Here is a 7,709-nt window from a genome sequence, read left to right on the forward strand (position 1 = left end):
ATTGCAGGTCAAATATGTGGGACCATCAAAAGATGTTACATCTTAGCCTTCCTTGGGGTGATAGGAATCAGTTCATGTCATTATCTTCAGCATTGTCATTGTCATTATTGTTGTCCTGGGCAGCTTGCAGGGGCACCATGCCCACACTCTCTTTGTATTCCTCTTCCTCCTCTTTGTCTTCCTTATCCTCTTCAACTATGTCTCAATGGGCCTTTGAACAACATCTCAATCAGCTGCTAAATGAGCCCCTACAAGCCAGTCAAAATGGGACGGAGAAAAAGGGATGCCAAAGGAAGAGTGGTAGTTACCATGTTGGACCCAGCTCAGTGCAACCTTCTCCTTGACAAAGGAACATGCATCATGAATGCGGCCGGAGAGCTGTAGATTATCGGGATAGAAGATGGCCTCGGGCATGCAGTAGCCAATGATGAAGGTAACTGAGCAACTGACACTGCACTCGCAATGGGAGAGCGTCTTGAGTTGGCGCTTGTGGGCCCGGTTGATGAGCGCAAACACCTTGGAGCCGTTGAAGATCTCTGCCAGGCCGTCTTGGTCGCCCGACCAGGGAAGCTTGATGTAGTCCAGAGAGGGGTGGGAGGTCTTGCGGTCAGCATCCAGTTGTTTCATCTGGAACGGACTGGTGGTGGTTGGGGATTTGGGGGCGGCAGCGCAGGAGCGGTCGGTGGTGCTAGACGATCTTGTTGGCGGTCTTGAGCGTGCTGAGTCGATGGGCAACGATGCCAGTGGTCAGACTGCACGAGTTCATGACCTCTGGATCGCCAGATTCACCTCGTTCTCGACCCCGGTATCGAGAGCGGAGGTGGCCAGGTCGAGGATGAGCAGTTTAGGGTTCCGGACGAGCGTACAGGCGATAGCGAGCTGTTGGCGGTGGCCGCCGCTGAGCTGGATGCCCTTGGGGCCTACCTCGGTCTTGAAACACATTGGGAGGGCCTTGATGAACTCCAGCGCATTCGCCAGTCGCGCCGCCTCAACCATCATCCTCTCCAACAAAATTCCCAGAACACCATAGCTGATGTTCGTGCTTACTGTGCCGCTCGGCACTCAGTAACACCGGATCTTGCGGGACCGCCCCGATGTTTGCCCGCCACAATTCTGCCGTGAGCCTCCGGATTGGCTCATTGCCATACAGTCTCCCGCCCAATGTGGATCATAGAACCGCAGGAGCCTTTGTTGATTATCAAAATAAACATCACTCAATCCTGTGAATGTACTATTAGTAGAGAAAAGAGAGAAACAAACAGGTTGACAAGCGTTTTTTTGCCACTTCCAGAAGAGCTGGCGATAGCAAGCAAGGTGCCGTGGGTGATCGTGTATTGAGGCCCTTCAGGATAGGAGTATGCGGCCTCGCAGAATAGGAGAAGTGGACGTCCTTGAAGACGACAGGTTTCAAGGGTTCAGCCGGACTCAAGGTGCGGCCTTCAGCCAGACAGAGACCTAGCAGAGAGATCATGTTGTTAGTTCTTCTGTTGAAAGCATGCAAGGTACGGCAATGTGACTGGCTGGAGGTCAAAGATCTGGCTGCTCGCACCCAGCCCTTTCATGAGTGTCAGTGCCACGCAGGTCAAATACATATAAATATGTACCTCAGCGGCGTGGCGGTGGTGTTATCGTCATGGATATGAAGCAGGGCAGAGTCGAGGGGAACTTGAGGCGGGCCTTCTGGTGGAACGCGTATAAAATGGTGCCCTTGTGTTTGCTTTACCCCCCAGGGCGTCCTCTGCCGCTGTACTTCCAGCGTGTGGTTCGTCCTCAACCCCCTCCGCTGTTGCACTTGCACAGTTTGAGGGGCTAAAGAGTGGGCCCCCCCGGGTTCTGCAGCCTTCACTGCGGGATGGGGGCCTTCAACGCCCTTCCTTTTTGACCCGTGCGCTTGACGCGGGCTGGAGGTTGGCCCAGACGCAACAGCCATTGCTGTTCACAATACCTTTGGTGTTGTTTGGGGGCATTTGAGATTTCATTTTTTTTCCAGTTCTGTTGTATGTAGATTAAACCTTGTAATTTTTTTTGTGTTTTATAATAAGGGGAACCCCTTGATGTTTTTTTTTCTATTTTGACAAAATGTAAGGGGAAACCCTTGATTTTTTTTTTTTTTTTTCAATTGTGACAAAACTGTGTCTTTAATAAACTTGGATATAATTGGGTTTGTGAGAAACTATGTAAAGGAAAATACTAGAACTATGTAGATAAGTGGAAGTAAATAGTATGTAGATATGGAGTAAAGTGATGAGAAATATGTAATAAACTATAAAGCCATAGTCCCGTCACAACACTCCCCCCCTCAACAACCCTAAAAGAAAAGATACTGAGAAAACAATTAGATAAAGGAAAAAACAAACTGAAACCAAAAGAAAACAATGGAACACGTTAAGTAGAAAAACAGAAACAAAAATTGAGACAAGATTAAAAGAGCCTTGAAATGACAATGAAGAGTATTGAGATCTGAGAGTACAAAAAGAAGTAGCAAGGAGAGAGTTTGATCCAATACTGCCAATTGACAAGTGAGAAACCGTCACAAGTGGGTCCTGGAGTTGACATACATAATATAAAAACATGAGGGTTAACTTCTGCTGAACCAATCATTTTCCCGGTTCATTTTCAGGGTCAACAGAATCCATAGGGAGACAAACAATTGCGGGGGGCGTATGATCATCGCAGCCAGCGCATACTTTCCCCCCAATACTTGCCAAAGTGTTAGACGGTGGTCTCAAACCCGTCTGAGTCAAGAAATCCGATACCTTGCGCCAACCGAGAGCCTTGGTGAAAATGTCAGTTGAGATCCATTTGAGGCGAACTTTCTCATTGTACAAGAGTTCAATGATGATGTGGAATCCTCGATCAATATGGTGGTGTTCTTTTTGAGTGCCGCAGTCTTTTGCAATGTATACTGCCGCTTTGTTGTCGGAGCAGATAGGTGGGGGGCGGACCTCAAAGAAACCGGACAGAAGGGATCAAAGGAAGCAAGAATCCTTTGAAGCAAATGACAGTGCCATGTATTCTGCTTGGCAGGTCAATCGTGCAACGCAGGACTGCCTTTTTGACACCCACAAGATGGGCGCCCCCCAAACAGTGGAGATAAAACCATGCACCAAGAGCCATCCTTCGCCACCCCAGTTTGCGTCTACGAATGTCTTGATGAAATCTAACTCTTCACCTGAAGATTTGATTGGGAGAGTGAGAGATGCCGTGAAGCGAATGTATGAGATTAGATGTTCAAGCGCGTCCCAGTGGGTTTGATCAGGAGCCATCAAGAACCGCGCGAGGTAGTTGACAGCAAAAGAGAGATCGGGTTGAAACCCTTGAGCCAAGTAGAGAATGCAGCCAATTTGTGAAAGGTATTCACGGTCCATCTCCACCAAGGGATTAGAAACCAAATCCGATGAAGGGAGAGGCAACCAAGTCTTGATGTTTGAATGACTGTATCCAAGGATTTTTTCAACAAGCATTGGTTGATCAAGGGTGAAACCACCATCCACCTCCCGCACTTGGATTCCAACAATGCTGGACAGACTTTGGTCCCATTTCAAATCAAGGGCTGAGTCTAAGTCCTTTCTTAAGCAAGTCATGAGTGCCTGCAAGCTTGCCGTAAATAGTCCGTCGTCCACGTGTACCCAAAGGAAAGCCATACCATCAGCTGACTTGTAAATGCAGGTGGATTGGTCTTCAAGATTGGGATGGAAACCAATAGCGGCCAGTTTTGTCTTCAAATGAAGCCACCAGCACCTGCTTGCCTGTTTGGTACCGTACAGGGCCTTGCGGAGCTTGAGGACCGAACCGGGAGAAACCTTTACACTGGGAGGGGTCCTGATGTATACGTCGTAGTTGATATTGCTATGTAGAAAGGCAGACTTGACATCAAAAGACGCGACTGGCCAACCAAAACGGGAAGCCATTGCTAGCAGCAAACGCAGAGACAGGAAAGTGGGTGTTGGCGCAAATGTCTCACCCACGTTTACTCCATTGACTTGGCGAAAACCTTGAGCAACAATTCAAGCTTTGTACTTAGTGATAGTACCCTCTTGATTCCGTTTAAGAGCAAAAACCCATTGGCAATTGAGGACTTCCAAGCCTTTTGAGTATGGGACCTCTTCCCAAACTTTGAGCAAGAGCATCATGTAAATTTCCGCATCACATGCCTTCATCCACTTGACCGCAAGATCGGAGTTCAATGCCTGATGGTAGGTGTTGGGAGCGTTGGACAGAAACAGAGACAATGACACAGCAGAGGCAAGACAAGCATCCTGAATTTCAAACTCTCTTATCTGAGAAAATTCACCAAGGTGGACCGCCTGGATTGAGTTCAAAACCGCGTTCAGCGTCCCAGAGTTTGTGAGCTGGGATGGTAGCTTGTCTTCATGGAAGATAACCAAAGCCCCGACCTCAAGCTTTTTTGAGACAGGATTCCACAGTACCCAACCATGGGATGAATCCAATATTCCAACGTGAATGAGCGGGGTTGATCGGGGGACAAATTGCTTCAAGTACTTGATGTTATGAAGGTATGCCCGACAACCAAAAACTTTCACCATGTCCAAGGAAGGCGTCTTGCCCATGCAGATTCCGTAGGGGGTCTTCAGCGCATTGTCGTGTACCACTCAATTGTAGATGAAAGCCGCCTGCTTGAAAGCCAGAAACCATAGCAAGGTAGGAAGCTTGGCATGAATTAGGAATGTCCTAGCCATATCCAAAAGCGTCCAGTTGGTTCGTTCCACTCCGCTGTTCTGATGATGTTTGTACGGAACTGACATTTTGTGTCTAATGTTGTGTTTCTTGAGATAATCGTTGAATTTATTGGAGATGAATTCACCTCCGCAGTCCAACCTGACACAATGAACGTCATGAGAACAGTGTTTCTTGAATTTTTCAATCCATGAAATGACTTCCTTTGCTGCCAAATCCTTTGATTTCAATCCAAACACAGACGTCATCCGAGAGAAAATATTGTCGACCACCAGTCTGTACGTGCTGCCGTCCAGAGCCGCCGCAAAGGGACCAACTAGGTCAACGGACACTATCGCCCCTGGTTTTTCCGCAATCTGGCGAGGGGGTGACTTAACCGGGGTGAGTGCTCTTTGCCAGGGAACAAGAGCCACATTTTCCAGACGGCTGACTTATTGGCTTGTCAGGTAGACCAAGTACCGCATTGTTGGTGATGGACTTATTCACAGTTCGCATTGCTAAATGGCCCAGGCGGGCATGCCAGACGTGGGAAGACAAAGAGGACAAAACATGACGCAAAACGGAAACATGCGGAGTTGAAGAGGGAGTGATAGCAGCCTGAGTCGAAATATACCACCAATAGTTGTTCAGGTACGATGGGAATTGACAACTTCCTTGACCAAAAAGAAATAGACCATTTTCAAAACAAACTTGTCCGTCCCATTTATTGAAGAATCCAACCGATACGACCGTGCCGCGGACCCGTTTACAGAGGAGGACATTTCTTAGCTTGAGAATTCCGTGAGCCGTAGGAATCCGAGCATCCCCAATTCCCTCTATGGGAATGCATTCTTTGGATGCAACACAAAGCTGAATATTAGCGGGCCTCAGGGACATGAAAAAATCGGGGCGTGACGTTACATGATTAGTTGCTCCAGTGTCGCACAATATATTGCCTTCATTTTCCGGATTGGCCGATACCAATGCCAAAGTCCCATTGGAAACAACAAGGCAATTTGATAGAACCAACGACTTCTTTGGTTGCCAACCTGAAGTCTGCCATTGCGGATCTTCGAGAGGAGGTAAGCCGTTCTTTACCCGTGGGCAATCTTGTGCCCAGTGGCCCCACTCCCAACATATGTTGCATGGAAATGCCGCGGTGAGGTACTTCTTACCCCAGGAATCTGGCTTGTGTCCATGTTGAGGACCAGAATTTGAAACACCCGGACGTCCCCTAAAGCCCCTCGACGGCTGTCCACCCCATCCTCTTCCACCTCTACCGGATCCACGACCCCGTTGAGAAGCCATGCCCATGAGTGACGACAAAGATGATTTGGCCTGGCGTAACTGCGAGACCATGTTTAGAATCTCGACCGAGTCGATTGATAGATCAGGCTTGATTGATTGTCGGGCATCCAGAGTGTTGGTTAGCGGCTGGGTGAAACGCTTGAGACTGACCAGATAAGAGACGGAGATCAACTTATCTATCGTCAGCCCCCCTAGTTGCTTGTCTAAGTCGAGCCAGCTCCTCTTAATAGACTCATAGCTGGCAGCTGGTGAGTCTGAGCCATCCGGGGCTAGCGCGATGTCAGACCATTGACCAACAAGAAGCGACCAGGAGGGGTTAGCAAAACGCCTTTCCAAAGAAATCCAAGCCCCGTGCGCATTCATCCCGTTGAGCGATGAGCGCAGCGCCGCGTCAATTGATGTCTTGATAATTGCCAAAACTCCACACGCAACGTCCGGATTTTGTTTGTACCGGTCCTCCTTGAAGTAGTCAACCTTCTTGGTGACTTTCTCGACCAAGTCCTTCATGGATGCCGCCCAATGAGGGTAATTCGATCCATCGAGTGAAAGAGTCGGCTCAACGTCCTTCCCGAGTTGGTTACCAACAGTCCCTGATTGGGACACAGAGAGATTCTTGAGTAAAAGGCGCTTCAACATGTCACCATCGAAGTTCGCCAAGCCGTTGCGGATGACCTCCTGATTCAACATTGCAGTGAAATCTGGCTCTGGGACAAAAGGTTGCTCTGGTGGTTGAGACTTGTCTTGAACCAGAGTCGGGTTGGTCGCTAACGGGTCATCGAATGAGTTCGGCCGAATTGGTGATTTGCCTTTTGAAGTGCTAGCCAATGGTTGCATGGGAGGGGATTGAGGTTGAGGGTAGAGGCCGGGAAAGAAAGGGTTGCAAGACTCTTTGTGATCAGACATCGCCGGAGAGGTTGAGCTAAGAATTTTGGGTTTGGTGGGAGTTACGCAAGAAGTAAAATCAGGGGTTAAAATCTGCGGATGGTTGGACCGAGTATTGACCATAAAAGCTTAATGTAAGATATCAAAAACTAAATCTTTGAAAAATCTAGATGGTTTAGGGATATCAAGGTTATAAATTTGAAAGATCCCTTGAGTGGAGTACGTCTACACGGATGTCAGCAATAGCCAAAAGATCCTGAAGAACAAGATTTCTCAAAATATACTGTTTGGCTTTTAAAGGAATAAAGCAAAACCCCGCTGGTAACAGCGCGGGCTCATAACCTGTAGAGCGCTGTGGTAGAGTATAATGAGAAATGAGAAAACTCCCCCAAAGGGGAAAATCATATTGCCATAGAAGTAAGATATTTATAGTATTTACAAGTATATAATTGGGTTGGTGAGAAACTATGTAAAGGAAAATACTAGAACTATGTAGATAAGTGTAAGTGAATAGTATGTAGATATGGAGTAAAGTGATGAGAAATATGTAATAAACTATAAAGCCATAGTCCCGCCACAACACAGGGAACGTTCAGTGAACAATTGAAGGACCATCCGCTGGATGGCTCCACACTCCAGCGGGCATCAAAGAACGAGTGGCCTGGCTAGCCAGCATGTGTTGCTGCTTGCAGAGGGGGTCAAACATGCAACCTGTTGCACATCTGACCTGGGGAGCCTCACTCTGCCAACTACACCATGACATAGACAGCACTTTCAAATGTTCCCACCTTCATCACATATAGACCGCAACCGACAACACCCCTTGGCCGTCCAACAGTCTA

This window comes from Puccinia triticina, chromosome 8A, assembly GCF_026914185.1.
Source record: "Puccinia triticina chromosome 8A, complete sequence".
NCBI lineage: Eukaryota > Fungi > Basidiomycota > Pucciniomycetes > Pucciniales > Pucciniaceae > Puccinia > Puccinia triticina.